Source organism: Notolepis coatsorum (assembly GCF_963971535.1).
Source record: "Notolepis coatsorum genome assembly, chromosome: 5".
Taxonomy (NCBI): Eukaryota; Metazoa; Chordata; class Actinopteri; order Aulopiformes; family Paralepididae; genus Notolepis; species Notolepis coatsorum.
In genome coordinates, this window is record NC_140169.1 from 33,010,278 (window position 1) to 33,027,604 (window position 17,327).

General features: G+C 39.8%; 1 protein-coding gene across 2 annotated transcripts in view; it reads left to right on the forward strand.

Moving 5' to 3' along the window:
• The first annotated feature begins 1,177 nt into the window (after positions 1 to 1,177).
• The window catches only part of sona (SON DNA and RNA binding protein a), a 140,748-nt gene continuing 124,598 nt past the window's right edge, over positions 1,178 to 17,327 (forward strand). Inside the window, exon 1 of one of the 2 annotated variants that reach the window (XM_084314993.1) lies at positions 1,178 to 1,311. The gene's annotated coding sequence lies outside the window, so the exon portion shown is untranslated. Of the gene's footprint in view, positions 1,312 to 2,067; positions 2,140 to 17,327 lie in introns of those variants that run through there. The other variant, XM_084314994.1, reaches the window with a different exon arrangement.

The window sequence follows — 17,327 nt, forward strand, 5'->3', positions numbered from 1 at the left end:
AAAGGAAATCCTGTATGACTAAATTAATTGTTTTGTGCTTATCCGTCATAGCAGGATTTGGTGGGAGTGTAACTGACCGCCAAGGGTAAAGATGCCTATCATCTTTACTGTCAGTAAGCTTTGATTTGCGTTGGTCTAGATGATCAACTTCTCTGTATTGGCTCAGAATACTGAGCTCTCTATTTATCTATTTAAGAAAAGAATATTTCGGAGCCACTTGTGCATTTTCATTTCGTGTCCACATGGGGGCAGAGCTCGTCTTTCCTATAGTATAAAGGTCACAGCTTCCTGTGTGACCAAGGCGGAAGTAACTCAGAGATAACGACGGAGCAGGCAGCGAATTATGTATGATAGAAGAACCTTACTCCAGTTAAATAACTCCCCTTGGTAAAGCGGAATAAGTTTTCACGGTGCAAACGGGGTGCAAACGGAGCAAATGAGGCAACCGTCACTACCTGTACAAACGACAAACTACCAAAGAAAAGCTACAGTACTGCTAAGCTGAAATGCAAAAGAGAAAAGAAATAAAAGCATCTGTACGAAACATAACCGCATCTTTATTTCAACACCAAGCCGGGGGGCAGTTACAGGGATGTAAAATTGTCAAAGAATGTCCTAGCTAGGAGTAAGTCCTTTTGCCCCTTTTTCCTTTGTTACTTCATCTGCATCAATACCGCATGTTGTTCAACATAAATTGAACTATTCGATTCTATCTATATGTATGTGTAGGAATGTGTAATAACAGTTTAATATGTATGCTACTATGCACTACAATATTTTGACGAACAAATGCCACTGACTCTAAGCTGCCAGAGATGTACCGCATGTTGTTCACAATCTATAAATCGCTTTGGATAAAAACGTCAGCTAAATTGTCATTTAAATAATAATACATTAACGTTTACACAACGCCATTTCCCTCTCTTGTTAGTTTTCCCGGGTAAGAAGATGGCTGCATTTCTGTCTCACTGCATCAACGATTGACTGTTCTGAGAGCATAGTAATGGTATCGTTTCCTGTACCAATAACTGTAACGTATTAGGATTGAGATGAGAATGCCCAGTCAATACAAATAAAAACACAAATAAAACACATCACAAACAATATTTGTTTCGTCTCGTTTGTCGTTGCCAAGGAGATAGTAGTGACGCTTCCATTCAAACCGTGCAGCGCAGAGCATGCCGGGAGATGCCTGTCACCAACATGGCGGACGACATAGCTGGCTAACGATTAGCTATACTTCAACAATCTTCTTTAAGGTTTCGTAACCACACTCAAAAGGACTGCAGTGACCAACAACGCATAGGCTGGGTAAGTATATGCTACCAAAGCGACGACGACTTATTTCTTTAGTAAATAATGTAATGCTAAAAATATCTTATTAAATGTGTACCAAGCTAACGTTCAGCCTATAGGCTCAGTAGCTAAGCTAGCGGCTAACGTTGTGTCCGTGGCCACGGCGTGTTGCTGCATGTCGGCCTTTTGTTAGTTAACTTAGCTGGGAAGTGAACTAACGCATCATCATCGGGTAATCTTAACATATTTAACACCGTCATATAAATGTAAACAACTTCCTTAAAGTCATGTAACGTTATGGTTTATTTGAACGTGATGTATTAGTAAGTTAACCTGTTGTGTGGCGGTGCAGGCCAGGCTTTATCTCTAACGTGTTAGCACAGTTAGCTGGTGGGGAACATGGCCATATCGCATGTAAAGATGTTTCATTCATCATAGCGACGTAAACAAACATTGGTTTATATTAACACAGTACTGGTCGATTTAATCGCGGCAGAATAGACAACTATTAAAAGTCCATAACGTTTCCTGTCGAATGGGTCGTGTTTGTTTGAAACAAAGCAAGTCTCACAGTGGACTAGTTTCGATGGCTGCATCAGTGATGTTATACGTTTATGATTCGTTTAGTGTAGTCTCTTGTCTTGGTGATTGTGGAGGGACAGTGGGTGTTGTGAATTATTGTGATGGATGTCTTGAACCTTTTCATGCCAACAAGGAGCCCTACATTCATACGCAACACATTTGATAATATCTTGTCCGAGGGACCCACTCCGAGAATATATTTGTAACTTAAATTAAAAAAAAATTACTACTGTCCTGGCAATTTTTTTTTACCAACGGCAGGTGAGTTGTAGAAATTGAGATTGAGTCAACCTATTTCAAAAAGAAAATAGTTGATTATTTCTGTGATCACAGAAGTATACTCCAGTTTGAGACGGAGACGAGATTGACCTGTACAAGTGTCTGACCTGAAATGCAGAATGATCTCTGGCCTTACAAGATTCAAGTTTTATTTGTCACATTCATATACAAGACATGATGTAGGTGGCCATTGTGCAAAAAAAAAAATATATATATATATATATATAGACATGCTAAACTAATACTATACAATTATACACAAGATTGATATGAACAAAAGGGGTTCATGTAGTTTGTTATATATCTAACACGATTGATATGAAACAGACACAAATAAATAAAAATCTTGTTGGCGTTAAAATGTTGCATCTGGGCCTGAGCAGAATCTAAAACACAGTTTTGTTATTAGTGGATAGGTGATTCAAATGGTATTTGGGCAAAACAGGCCGCCTACACTAGTTGAAACATGCTGACTGGTCAAGGCTGTACAGCAGGGGTCTCAGACTCAATTTACCTGGGGGCCGCTGGAGGTAGAGTCTGGGTGAGGCTGGGCTGCATCAAATATTCCACACAAAAAGGGTTTCAAGTATTTTTTTTTAAATGTTTATGGAAATGTATGGTTGAAACATGCAAACGTTCAAACGCACACACACTAATAAGCATTGGAGGCTTTTAACCAGGGCCAGACTGGGGAAATCATTCAGGCCAGGAAATATAGTGCGAAATATAGCCCCAGTCAGGCCACTTTTTAAGCGGGGGGTCCCCCACCAGGAGATTTTGTGTTACAAAGACTTAATTTCCTGCATTCTGGTGCAGGAATTGTTTTATTTGTACCCTTTAAATGCCAGTGTTTGTGATGACATGACTGCAAAAAAAATGCAAAAAACAATTTAATTTTTTTTGAAAACATCTGGGGGGCCGCAAAATATCATCCAGCGGGCCGCGGGTTTGAGACCCCTGCTGTACAGAGAATAATGTAGCCTAATAACAAACGCATGATATTTTCCATAATAACGCTACCTAAATGTTTATTGTGGGCGATCTGTAGTGCTGAATTTCCCTCTGGATCAATAAAGTTCTTCTATTTGATTTAACAGACGGAAATACTTTAAATCATCACATGAGCATACACACAAAATCACATTAAGTGACCTGTACACCACTCAAGCAAACTTATTACATGCACACACTGCTTCTACTTACATTGTAGAATCATTTATTTCTTATATTTTATCCAGTTTTTTTTTACCATGTATAGATCCTAGGGATGCACCGATATGAAAATTTGCCACCGATACCGATACCGATTGTTCAACTAACACAATCGGCCGATACCGATATTTGTGGCAAACATAAAAAAAAAAAAATTTGGTGATTTAAAAAAATAAATTATTTGTATTTTTATGAAACTACTGTATATTTGTGTTACAAATTGTGCTCACCGATATGAACATAGGCCTCTTTACTTACTTAAAAAAAGGAAACATCAAGAAATAGCACTATCTCTCCCAGTATGTTCTGCAGGGCTGCAGCTAGATACTAGTTCTCCCAGTATGGTCTACCGCACGGAACAAAATTAACTTTTTGACTTACCAGCCATTTGGCTGGTAGATTTTAAAAACTACCAGCCAGGCAGATTTTTTACCAGCCAAAAATTAAAAATAGCTTTTTAGTATATCGCGGCATCGCCATGTGTTATTATTACTATATAATACTCTCATATGCTATTTTCAATTAATATTAGGGATGTCCCGATCGCCTTTTTTTGCTTCCGATCCGATCCCGAGCATGTGATTTTAAATATCTATCGATCCGATCGTTTCCGATCCGATCTTTCACATTAGTAATCAATTTTGACGCATTTTTGTCAGAAACTGGCAGAGCGAGACAAGCCCATCTGTTGCCTATAATAGTCCGGGGCGCGAGAGCGGAGGCTTTTGTTATTACATTCACCCTGAGAAATGTGCTTCTGCTTCATATGAGAAATATTAAAAGTTTCAATATATGTTTGCACATTAGTATACATTCAGTGTTCGACTTACGTAATGGTCCATTCTGGTCTGAAACGCCGACGATAAACCTCAGTCACGTAACGTTATCCTCCAGGTGAAAATTTAGTCTGAAAACTTCGCCTCCAGCCTGCTGCTTCATGAGTTTTTCCTCCACGCGGAATCTCCTCCTTGCAAACATTAAAATGCTTAGTTCCAAACCTCTGACATTAAGTCTAGCTGCTCAAGTCAGTGGATATTAACCGTGTTTCGGGAGCGACGTGTTGTTGTTGTGGTTGCGTGTAGCGTGTAGCGTCTAAATTAAAGGGAATGTTTGTTGCAACGGTGAAAATTAAAGGGGAATGTGTTTGTTGTGGATAATTATTCTGCTCTGTGTGACAATAAATACATTAATGATGATATATTATATGTAATTTAAAACCAAAACTAAGGCCTCCGTATGAGTTTAAGACGTGGACATGGTCATGTTTGTTGAATAAAATTTTTCTTTTTTTGACTGCCGATTTTTATTATTATTTTTTCCCGATCCCCGATACTCTGAAAAGCACGTGATCGACGCCGATTCCGATCACGTGATCGGATCGGGACATCCCTAATTAATATCATAAACAACATAAGGAATATTAGCATAATTTTGAGTGGACTGAAGGAATGAGTCAGCGTTAATAGTTTTAAATGCAAATAATTTATTGAAACATAGAAGTGGGGTCGGGGACACACACTGTTTCAACTCACCACCCCCGCATCATATTGTAGTCTAGTCTGTCTTCAAACTTCCACTCCTCTCGAAACCTTTTTATATTTGAATATCAACATTATCTGTGCATCCTCAGTAATCCTCAGTTTACTACAATATACTCCTCTCCTGAGTCCTGACTAGTGACTTCATCGTCTTTCCAAACGCACGCACACACACAGAGAAAGGGAGAGTGCCCCCCCCATTTCCCTTTCCCCAGTCCACACTGTCTGCTGTTCTCTATGGCTCTGCCGCTGATCAGGATTAGCTTGTTAGCTTACGCTAACATAACGTTCATTTCGGGCGATGTGGGCATAAAGGAATGGCGACGATGCAATGCATGTTAGATGCATTTGACCCGTTGTGAGAAGAAAAAACCACAGACTTATTTCGGCTCGCAAAATAGGCGCACTGCTGTGTAGCTCTGCTCTCAGGGAACAAACTTAACTTTTTGACTTACCAGCCATTTGGCTGGTAGATTTTAAAAACTACCAGCCAGGCAGATTTTTTACCAGCCATTGGCGGTTGGCTGGTACTTATTTTGTTCCCTGGTCTACCGGCTGGGCTGCAGCTGGATACTATTGTCTCAACCAGAGCTCAACCAATGAAATTTTGATTGACAGTCGATTCTGCCAATTACGTCACACACCGCTTGCACCCGCCTCTGCTGTTACCACCAATCTGCAAGCGTGTATACATTTTTTACTTCCGCTTTTGTCCGCCATTGATTTTGACGAGAGGTATTCTACAACAACAACAACGGCGGCGCGGCCGACGTTTAGCTTTTACCTCCGCAGGATGACTTAAACGAGGCATAATGATTTTACTGCAACGAATGTTATAATAAAACAAAGCCTTTCTATTAGGGATGGGTACCGAATTCGGTACTTTTGAGGTACCGAACCGAAACACGTCGGTACTACCGAGTATCGAATCAAGTGAGAAACCGAAAAAAAAATTAAAAAAAAATATTTTTTATTAATTTTTTTTTTACTTTTTTTTACTTTTTTTTTTTTACTTTTTTCTTTTCATGTAAACGTTCACACGCACAATATATGCTTACCTAGGATTTGACTTGATTCAACAACAAAGCAGTCGGAGCAATGACAAGCCGAAAACTGTCGAAATTGTAGTTATTTGAAGTTTGGATTTTTTTTTACGACTGAGGTAGGTAAATAAAATGTCGACGGTTTTCGGCTTGTCATTGCTCCGACTGCTTTGTTGTTGAATCAAGTCAAATCCTAGGTAAGCATATATTGTGCGTGTAAACGTTGACATGAAAAGAAAAAAGTAAAAAAAAACAAAAAAAAAAGTAAAGAAAAAAATTTATATATATATATTTTTTTTTATTATTATTATTTTTTTAAAGTACCGGAAAAAGGTACCGTTGGGTACCGGTATCGATTCACAGGTACCGGTATCGGTTCAAATGTGAAAGGTACCCATCCCTACTTTCTATACATGTGTCTGATTGAAAACGTTATTAACAGATTGCAGAATGGGTAAAACTCAGGGCTCTATGAGCAACGGAAGGAACTGAGCTAGTATGAACGCATAATGCTTGCTACGTTCGGGTAAATAATATGCTGATGTTATTGAACGTGTAATTAACTATATAACGTTAATGCCACAAAACGAATGCCTTGTTAATCATAAGTAGTAACTTTGATGCAGTAGCTTGTGTGTGTGTGTGTGGGGGGGGGGGGACTGGGGACGGCGTTGTGCAGGTCGCAAGTGAACTTTTTTTGTCTTTTGACACTACACAAATTGATGGATATTTATCGGCTACTGCCATCGGCACATTCAAGCTTATCGGCCGACAGGCCGATTGCAGTCGACAAGGCACTTATCGGCCGATACCGATATCCGACCGATACATCGGTGCACCCCTAATAGATCCTTGTGTATTGTTGTCTACAAAACGACTATAGTTGAAGATCCGGGAAAAACAAGAAAACGTTTTTCTGAATATGTACATTTAAAAAAGCTGTGACCAGGGAGCGAAATTAACTTTTTGACTCACCGGCCAGTGGCGGGTAGATGGGAAGAGTCTACCCGCCAAGCATATTTCTTACCTGCCAACATTTTTTTGATTAAAAAAAAAAAATATATATATATTTTATATAAATTTTTTTTTAAATAAAATATATATTATATAATCATACTTGTAGTTGTATTATCTGCGAGACATCGCCACCACGCAATAAGTCAAAATGCTTGCTATCTGCAAACAGCTCCACTGTCTGTGTGTATACTTGAGTAGCCTCCAGCTCCAGCAAGGATTCTCCGGCCCTGCAGCTAGACCCTATATTCAGCTAGACCCTACATTCAGCATGCAAGGATTCTCCGGCGATGCAGCTGGACCCTATTTATAACGTTACGGTTCATTTGTCAAATCACATTCAACATGCCCTCAGCTAGAATACGCATTCAATCAATGTTATAAGACATTGATATCAGGAGCTATCTGTAGCTACTGCTAGCCTGGTAGATAACGTTAAGACAATTTAGTTTACTGGGACAGATGGATCTAAGTGAGCTAGCTAAGCTAGCTAACGAGGGAACGGAGGTATTATGCACTCGAGTAGACTATTGCTGGAGCATTTGTTGATATCAGCAGCTATCAGTAGCTAGCCAGCTAGATACCGTTAGACAATGCCTCGTCATGTATTAAACTAAAAGTGAATAGTTGACTGGGCCATTGTTTAAACAGTAACGTTAGCTCATGGGTAGGGCTGCAACTAATGACTAATTTGGTAGTCGACTAATCTGCCGATTATTTTTTCGATTAGTCGACTAATCGAAAACCAATGTAAACAACAACATTTTTTTTTTTTTTTTTTTATTTATATAATTGCCTATCTTTGTGAAAGTGGCTTCTCAGCTCTGGTCCAGCTGAAGACAGAGCAGAGGAACAGATTGGACATTGAGCATGACCTCAGAGTTGCTTGTCTACCATCACCCCAGACTTTGAGACTCTTGTCAGGACCAAACAACATCATAACATGATGATCCCATAGCAAATTAAAATAATGACTCATGAAACATTTGAATTTGGATCTTTAAGCCACTTTAAATGAAAATGTATTTGAAGAACAATACAGCAATCACTCATAACAAGATAAATAAATTAAATAATACAAATTAAAGTGGAAGTGTACTTTAAATAACTTTTGTTTGCTGTGTGTGAGAGGAGTCCGTGTGTGTGTGTGTGTGTCTTACTCTGATCGCTGTGTGTGTACTGTGTAATTTGTGTGTGTCTTACTCTGATCGCTGTGTGAGTGAGAGGTGTGTACTGTGTAATTTGTGTATGTGTGTGTGTCTTACTCTGATCGCTGTGTGTGAGAGAGAGGAGTGTGAATGTGTGTGTGTCTTACTCTGATCGCTGTGTGTGAGTGAGAGGAGTGCGTGTGTAATGTATTGTGTGTCTAGTCTGATCATCATCTCCTGCAGGGGAACAATGTTTTCAATGTCCAAAATTTGCTATGGGATCATCATGTTATGATGTTGTCTGGAACCCTGAGAAGCCACTCTCACAAAGATAGGTAGTGCACACAAAAAAAAAAAAAAAGTAAATTAAATAACGTTTTTTTTTTTTTTTTTAATGACTAATCGACGCAACAATTTCTCGTTGACGATTTTTTATAATCGACGTCGTCGATTATGTCGACTAATCGTTGCAGCCCTACTCATGGGGTCCGATATAGACTAGAGCAGACGGAAGTAAACAAGCCAAATTGTTGTGAAGGATCAGATTAAACCGAATATATATATTTATTTATGGATATATATTTAATAGTATTTGTATATCGTTTGATATCCCTTGTATATTCCTTGTACATATACACTGAATATCCCTTTAGTCTACTAACAGCCCATAATAGTTTCATTCTCTCATTGGACAAGAACTTGGCGCCAGCAGCCAAGCCCCTTGGTTCAAGTTCAATCGTGCCGACGAACATGTCGTTACTAGCCCGGTTCCGCGTAGGAATACGTCTGGCGAAATACGAATGGTACTATTTGTTCACAGCGCATATATATATGGCGCAAGTAAAGTAGAACTTTCTTTTAGTCCCTTAGCCCTTAGTTCTTTACCCTCCAACCTAGTGGCAAGACGTTAAGCCTCACCCACGATACACGTGTGGTGCAGTATGGTCAACTTGGCCTCAGAATGGCATTGAGACATCGTGTGGATTAATAGTTGAATTGTCATAGTTTGGCACTATACCGTCGAGTGGGACGTATTTCTATTAAGTTAATAATAGTCTATTATGTATGGTGCATCGTTCGGTTAGAGTTATAAAGTGAGCAGTACCCCCATCGTTTCCTCGCGTTATCTAGAGTCTTAACCAGGCTGGGCAGACCACGTGTGGTGCTTTCATCCGAGGAGTTCTGGGCTAGGACGAGTGGACCTGCACATTGGATTACCTTACCCGGACGACGGCGAGCCCTACACGGCTTGGATTATCTACTTGCTTTGGGTGCTTTGATTATGCCATGGATAACAGCCAACACTGGTAAGTGTTGGAACTACCCCCGAGAGGAGTCCAGGTGAGACGGCGCTCTAACCCGAGTGAGGTCGCCTCACGTCTCTTCGTTGTGGACCGGCAGCTACCGTCTACAAGAGGGCCCAACGGTATTCATCTGTGGACCAAGGTTCTGTGGGCACCGTGTTCAGCACTCTGAATTCTCCCAAGAAATCATTGGCCAGATGGGATATCGCCAGCGGCTCTCCTAACCCCCCCCCCCCCTACTGACTTACAACCAGCGGGACCCCCTTTAGTGTATCCAGCTATAATCATTTAAGTACCATCGCTATAGTTCCCTAAAGAACCAGGTTGTATACTTGCTTCCTGCGTAACCAGAGATTGGACATTCAATGTTGATTTGCCTACGAATACTCATTTGCCTTACAAGTGCATTCAAATCATAAATGTCATTAAGTGAACGTTGTATATACCCTTTGCTATATATTAAATATTCGATTTATACATTTGTGTGGACTTGGTTTCATGGTGGGAAAGTGTTCATCATATCTACATCATGTACTGTGTGGCCAGTAGTTAAAGTACATAAAGCGGTAGTGGTTTAATGATGCCATACTTATCAATACAGTCAGGGAATTGTACCCCTCAGTTACACAAATGATAGCTTCTGATTGGTCATTTGCTTTTTTTTCTCATGAAATCGGTCACGTCACTCTACTGTGATTGGACCGTTGACTTGAGTGCGATGTGGGACTTGTAGTTTTTTTAACGATCTCGCGGCGGAGAAAAAAAAGACGAGCGGCTATAATCTGTACTCGCACAAGAGTATCGTTATTAACTAGAGTTGTTCCGATACCGATACCAGTATCGGAAATGCCGCCGATACTGCCTAAAATGCTGGTATCGGTATCGGCGAGTACCCTCTAATGTTGCGCTCCGATACCATGACGTAATTTATCAACAACACTGCGGACGTTGGGCTCTGTAGATACTCATACTTCGCTGGGTGAGCATTATAAAACAAACGTGTGCTTAATCGACCGTGAATTAATTGCCATTAACAGCAGAGCAGATACTTTCTTAAAATGCCATTGTCCCGACAGCGCTGTTGACGGGGAGCTCTGATGAGTTCGCTTGGTGGCTGGTGTTATTAGCATTTAACAGCTAACCGAAAGCTAGCTTTGACGTTACCTTGGCTAAAGTTGGGGCTATTCACATAATCCAGCAATAATGGCTGCAGATCTGCAAGCAAAGTACAGCAAGTTGGCAAAGGAGTATTCCAAGTTAAATCACAATGTCACCGGCAGTAACGTTAGTCTTTCCATATAGCGGTAGCTCATGCTAGCTAACATAGCTCACGGTAACGTTGTCATTGCACAATTGCACGTCGCGTACACAATTAATGACATGTTGCGGACAGCCATATCGGCGACAATGTTTAGCTTTTAGTGCCAAATGATAAGAGTCTGAGGCGGAGTCTCAAAAGAGAATGTTGAATATTTATTGTGCAAAAATCACAACAACAGAGCCTCTGGTACTAAACGGAGCCTTCTTGTGGAAGCAAGTGCAGCAACGAATAATGTCCGTGTGGAACTAATGTGCCAACAACCTTTCCGTGGGTGAACTTAGGGCTGGGCGATATGGAAAAAAATCATATCGCGATAACGATATGATGATTTTATTTTATTTCTCGATATCGATAATTATCGAATTGTTATAAGTATAATTTTTTTTTTTTTTTTTTTTTTTATAAACAACATATGTATGTTTATTTTGCAGCAATTCTTTGTCATTGCCGCCATCTTTAGTGTTACATCCCCTCACACTCCAGTTCTCAGGCTGCAGCTGGTCTAAAAGCTAAAGTAAACCGGCTTCTCTGCTGGCTGTGGCTCCAGAGGAGTTGAACAGTTCTGGCTCTGCTAGTTTATTTTCGATCTTTTGGCGCTTTTTTGGTGGACAAACCACCGCACATGTGCACTGTGACTCGTGACTGGAGTCTAGTTCTGCTAGCACACATAGCCTACTGTGTACAGACGGTTTCAAAATGTATTTTAAATTAGAAAGCAAACAAAATAAATGGACAAGAGAAAAAGAAATCTGAATTTGGTCAGTATTGTCATTTGGACAAGCAAAGCCATTACTTTAAGTTGCAGGCAAGAAAGACAAGTCTGTCCACTGTCTCTGGTTTTAAAACTGCCCTGTTGCAGGTAAAAAAAAAATAAAATGATTGTTCGATTTTTTTTTTCGATATTCGATATCGATTATTAAAATATATCGCGATATTTATCGTTATCGTTATATCGCCCAGCCCTAGGTGAACTCATTGAGATAGTTTTCAATTACTGATACTAATACTAATCTATACAATCACCTGTTGTTGAATAAATACCATTACTTTATAGTTATTACTAAAAAACAGTATATTAAAACAGTAGCTGTATTAATAAAAAAAAAACGTTTTATAATTTATATAATATTTTTTTTATTTTTTTAATGTATGCACTGGTATCGGATAAGTATCGGTATCGGCCGATACCCAAAGCTTAGGTATCGGAATCGGATCGGAAAGGAAAAAATGGTATCGGAACATCTCTACACGCCACACGGCGGGCAGCCCTCTAAGTGTCATGCGCCAAAGGTAAAAACACACCGCCCCTGGCGGGCGGCGGGCTTTAGTTTCGGTCCCTGGCTGTGACAATAAAATAATCAGAATTTGAATCTAATCCCACATTTAGTCTGATATAACATTTTACCATACAGTTACATAATAATAATTATGTTATATCCTTGGGGCGAAAATCTTGTATGTCCAATTTTGGTTGATTTCCAGGTTTTTACTCAACGTTTACATGGTTATCTGTGTTGTGAGCTAGGGTTAGTTTGTTAGTAGGGTTAGTGCATTAGTTTGTTGGTAGGTTTTTGTTGTTGGTAGGGTTAGTCTATTATGCTCACTCCCAATTCCCTTCTCTTTTTATTTTTTATTTATTTATCCTTTATTTATCCAGGAATGTCCCATTGAGATACAAGATGTCTTCTTCCAGGGAGTCCTGACCAACACGGCACACAACAAGTTTCAACATAAAACGGGGCATTAAACAAAAAACATACAATTCAAATATAAATACAGAAGGTCATTTGTGCAGTGGCAAGGAGCATAATCACATCAGCAATAGCATCAGGTAAAACCGTTACATGTTTCATGAAGGGCTAGTCGTAGCATACCTTTAAAAGCATTTACAGTAGGAAGTGCCTCTAGACCAGTGTTAATTTTGGCAGCTATTTTCATTTTAGTCTTAGTCATGTGTCAAGTGCTCCTTTTTCGTTTTCATCATATTTAGTCATCTTCATTTATTTTTAGTAGGGATGCACCGAATGGGAAATTCTTGGCCGAAACCGATACCGAAAATAGAAAACAGTTGGCCGAAAGCCGAAAGGCCGAAAATGATTCATAGAATAGATTTTTTTTACCAATGTTGTGGAACATTATGATTATGGAAAAATATATGATTATGGCAAAACTTAACTTTAATAATAAATAATCACTATTATGGGTCCATAAAACATTTATTCAGCACTTCTGAATGCATACAGTACATTAATTCCATCTTTTCTCTGGCTGCCGCAGCGGACATCTGTGCTCTACTGAGCGCACCTTTCTAGTCCCCAGCTGAATGTGCTGTCTTGACTTTGGCACAGTAGACGTGCGACAGACAGACAGCGTCAATGCGAGAAACACAATCCCCCCCCTCTCGCTCTGAATAATATGCATATTAGATCACTCAGTGATTAACCGCAACGGGCATATAGTAAATAAGGATATAAAAGCATGTTAAAGACGCATTTATTGGACGCGTTGCGCGCAGAGTTTACATAGAAACAGTGCGACTCCCGACAGCGCGACATCATCACAACAACACGCGAATAATATGCATATTAGATCACTCAGTGATTAACCGCGAGGGCATATAGTAAATAAGGATATAAAAGCATGTTAAAGACGCATTTATTGGACGCGTTGCGCGCAGAGTTTACATAGAAACAGCGTGACTCCCGACAGCGCGACATCATCACAACAACACGCGAGGTTGTTAGGTTGTTTCTGTTTCGGTGATATATCTTCGGTGAAAAAACTCTTTCGGCCGAAAGGCCATTTTTTGCCATTTTCGTCCGAAAACTTTCGGTGCTGAAATTTCGGTGCATCCCTAATTTTTAGTTTAGTCAGCTTTTGTCTCAATTTTGTCTTTTTTGTTTTAGTCTAGATTTAGTCGACGAAAACGGATGACATATTTGTCTATTTTTAGTTAATGGAAAAAAACTTTAGAGTCAGAAATAGTCAACATGGAACAGTTTCTATTTAAATTGAGTATTTATTTTTTAACCTAGGGCAATCTGAGTCGGCGGCACAAGTGATACACAGGAAGTATATGTTGGTGTAGACATGGTCCAATGTATTGGCACATTTTTAAATAACAACAGCTCCACTGTCTGTGTGTACTCGAGTAGCCTCCAGCTACGGCCAGGATTCTCCGGAGCTGCAGCTGGACCCTATACTGTAGCCTCCAGCTACGGCCAGGATTCTCTGGCGCTGCAGCTGGACCCTATTGACTATATTCAGCGTGCCCTCAGCTCGAATACGCATCGACTCAGTGTTATAAGACATTGATATCAGGAGCTATCTGAACTATTTAGTTTAATGGGACGTTTCGTTTTGAAAAGTAAGCTAACCCGAGCTATCATGCACTACTAGACTTGCTGGGAGCATTTGTTGATATCAGTAGCTAGAAAAAAAGAAAAGAAAATTATTTTATATAATTTTTTTTTAAAGGGGAACTATTTTACTATTTCTTTCACTATTTGGGCACTTTTACACAATTCCTGTGAGTCTATGGAACACTTCTGTAATATATATATATTTTTTTATTCATTGTTTTGTATTTCTAATCAAGTCCTCAAAAACAGCATTTTTCTACCTCAAGATCTCGAGCTGTTTTGAGCCTGGGCTCCTAAACCACTGCGCAGCGTCGTCGTCGCCTGAACATTAACATGCAGCGGTGTCTCTCTGACATCACATATCGTGCACATTTTCAAATGACTCAGTTCAGTGAGGGTGAATATTGTGAGAGGAGAATTGGAAGAATGCGCCAATATGAGAATTTTGAGACATAGATCATATTAATATAAGTTCACATAGCTAGGAAACAATGCTAAACACTCAAAAAGGCCATTTATAAGATAGTTCCCCTTTAATAAAATATATATATTATATAATCATACTTGTAGTTGTATTATCTGCGAGACATCGCCACCACGCAACAAGTCAAAATGCTCGCTATATGTAGAGCCATATGAAATCCGCGTTCACGGAATCGCGGACGGAATCGCGGAATTAACCAATAAAAATGGAATCCTGCAAAACGTGGAATATTGCAGAATTTGGCCTAATCTGGACTGAAATTACGTTTTTGGGTGGAACATTTGGTGCACACGCGACCGGGGAGGCGGACGCTAGAGCGGGTTACACACAACACAGCAGTCTCCAAGCGTCTCGCTGCTTCGGTGTTAACATCGTCAAGAAGCTAAGAAATTCCCCAATAAGCCCTCAATTCAGAGCAGAGCAGTATCCGAATGACTTTTATGCCTCCGGCGATAAGGTGTTTTGCTAATTCTGTCAACGTTCCGTGGACTGGAGCCACAAAAACACTTGCAACACTATTGTGATTAAATAGCTATAACGTTAGGACATGATAGCTTCTTGCTAAATCTAGTGCACCCATCCATTTGTTTAATGCAAACGATTGTCATTATACACTGCCCTTTATAATCTAAATAAACTTAGCTATGAAACGTTACAGTACATAGGACTATAGATGGAAATGATAGCTTCTTGCTAAATCTGGTGCACTCATCCATTTGTTTAATGCAAACGATTGTCATTATACACTGCCCTTTATAATCTAAATAAACTTAAATAGCTATGAAATGTTACAGTACATAGGACTATATTAGATGGAAATGATAGCTTCTTGCTAAATCTGGTGCACTCATCCATTTGTTTAATGCAAACGATTGTCATTATACACTGCCCTTTATAATCTAAATAAACTTGAATAGCTATGAAACGTTACAGTACATAGGACTATATTAGATGGAAATGATAGCTTCTTGCTAAATCTGGTGCACTCATCCATTTGTTTAATGCAAACGATTGTCATTATACACTGTCCTTTATAAACGAAATAAACTAAACTAAAGGTGCCTAAATTATGCATTACTATATTTCATCACAATATAATAGCTAGGCTACTGACATTGTCATTTTGATAATGTCAGTAGTAGCTAGCTGTATCTATTGTTTACACTTGAAATGTGTATTTTTATTTTGTCACAATATTATTTGAAAAGTATTGTGTAAAATTGAACTGTATTTCTGAGTTGCAGCACTTAAAAACATTAAATGGACTGTTGTATCATATTCAATTGTGGACATTTATTCATTCCCACTTATTAGACACTTTCTGATGGTAAAATGAGCATAAAAAGCAAAATACAGAATTCTGAAATATTAAAACGGAAAAAACGGAATTTGGGAAAAAATAAAATGGAATTTGGAAAATAATAAAATGGATTTCATATGGCTCTAGCTATATGCAACCAGCTCCACTGTCTGTGTGTACTCGAGTAGCCTCCAGCTACGGCCAGGATTCTCCGGAGCTGCAGCTGGACCCTATACTGTAGCCTCCAGCTACGGCCAGGATTCTCCGGCGCTGCAGCTGGACCCTATTGACTATATTCAGCGTGCCCTCAGCTCGAATACGCATCGACTCAGTGTTATAAGACATTGATATCAGGAGCTATCTGAACTATTTAGTTTAATGGGACGTTTCGTTTTGAAAAGTAAGCTAACGCGAGCTATCATGCACTACTAGACTTGCTGGGAGCATTTGTTGATATCAGTAGCTAGCCGGCTGGCAGGCTCACCGAGGTCCCAGTGTCCCACTAGAGACTAGTGTTTACAACAGCCACGGGTGCGGGAGGGAGGAGGAGCAGCAGACGCCGCAGCTCTCTCCGTGTGTCTGAGTTCAGTTCAGTTCGGCTCACTATAGGAGGTCGAACGCGTCGAAAATATGAAGCAATACTAACTTTACTTTTCTTCATAGCTAAATCAGACAGTCAGCCAGTCTATCAGAGTGAGTGCTCAGTCGATTGTTCCCGCTGATCATACCTGCTGAGTGCTCACTGCTCAGCTCGCGTGAGTGACGTCTCGCGTCATCACACGCCTTGGATAATTTAGGAGTGAAATGCAAATGCAAGGCTTGAAAGCACTACTCGCAAGCCCGCCCCCAGATAATATTTACCAATCGCAACGGCCAATTAAAGGGGCAATTCGCGACCATCTCGTCGCAGTGTACAGCCCTGTTGTTGCTCCTACAGTATATGTTGGTGTAGACATGGTCCAATGTATTGTTGCTCCTACAGTATATGTTGGTGTAGACATGGTCCAATGTATGCATCAAAGAGAGCATTACGGATGTGGTGACGTTGTTTCCGACCAGAGAGACGACGCTGTTTGCTGTGTCTTTCCTTTCTCTCTGCCATGTCTGTCCTTTCTCTGCTGTGTCTGTCCTCTCTGTCATGTCTGTCCTCTCTCTCTCTGCTGTGTCTGGCAGCGGTTTATTCTATAACGGGATACTGTAAACTAAGTAAACAGAACACACAGTAGTGCTAGTAGTACACACTGATTGCAATCTGCTTGCATAAAAACATTATATAAAATCACATTCTGAGGTCAGTGTTTTAAGTGCCACATGGAAGAGGTCTGGTTAGTGGTTAGTTAGAGGTGGTCTAGGTCTGGTTAGGGTAACTTAGGGGTAGTTAAGCATTCATTATAATTTATTATTATTTAGATGGATGGATGTAAAGGGCTAGACCAACTCTTAA